This window comes from Athene noctua, chromosome 15, assembly GCF_965140245.1.
Source record: "Athene noctua chromosome 15, bAthNoc1.hap1.1, whole genome shotgun sequence".
NCBI lineage: Eukaryota > Metazoa > Chordata > Aves > Strigiformes > Strigidae > Athene > Athene noctua.
Window position 1 is genome coordinate 1,374,124 of NC_134051.1, and position 958 is coordinate 1,375,081.

Genomic DNA, 958 nt, shown 5'->3' on the forward strand with positions numbered 1-958 from the left:
GCCAGGGGCCCTGCGGGTGCTGCCGGCGCAGCAGGGAGAATTTTTTCAGTCTGAGCCACTTACAGCCAGAGCTCCCTGCACAGCAGTTAAACTGAGCTACAATTCCTCAAGAACGGGTAAAGATGGAGAAGAGTCATCAGTTTCTTGTCCAATTTTGGAACTGAAATAAGTTTATACTGACCTGGAAGGCTCTGGATTAAAGCCTGGTGGGTTCCTTTTCAGAGTGTATGTGCTGTGGGTGAGGGGTGACCAAGGAAGCCTCATCATCTTCATCCCCTGAGCAAGATGGGCCATAGAAGGAAAGCTTATTCGTTCACTTCTGATAGTGCCAGTTTCTGCTGCGAGCACAACTTGTCACAGTGGCCTTGCTTTTAATCGCAACGCTAAACCAGAGTTTTCCCTTATATTAACACCCGTAATTCATTTTAACCAAAGCACACCATTAATCAGTTCTGATTAATCATTATGCCTCAGTACATGAATGTCTACCACTGTTGGGACAGCAAACACTGCCTGGATCACCAAAAAACAATATTCTGGACTTGCAAACACTTCAGTTAAGGGATCTTGTCTTGGAAAAAGCCCCTCGCTGCTGAGTTAGTGCTCAAAAACCCCAAACATGAGGAGGAAGGATACTTCACACAGAGCAGTTAGATCACCAGGCTCCCAATGCTCAGGCAACACAAGTCATCAACACCAGAAAGTTCCTGGACCTCTACCTCTCGGCATTCTTTGCTTTAAACCTAAGCCTTCATCCTCCTCTGCACAGCCCTCTGCATAGGGAGGCTGGAATTTATCCAAATTCATCCTTTGTAGTGCCTCACTGACAAGATCAGGCTTTTGCAATGACCAAAATGCTCTCGGGCATGCTGCTGGTTTTCAGCAACTCTTGATTTTCGAGTGTTTTAATGAACATTATTTCTTTAATGCCACAATACACATTTGATAGGCTTTAGAA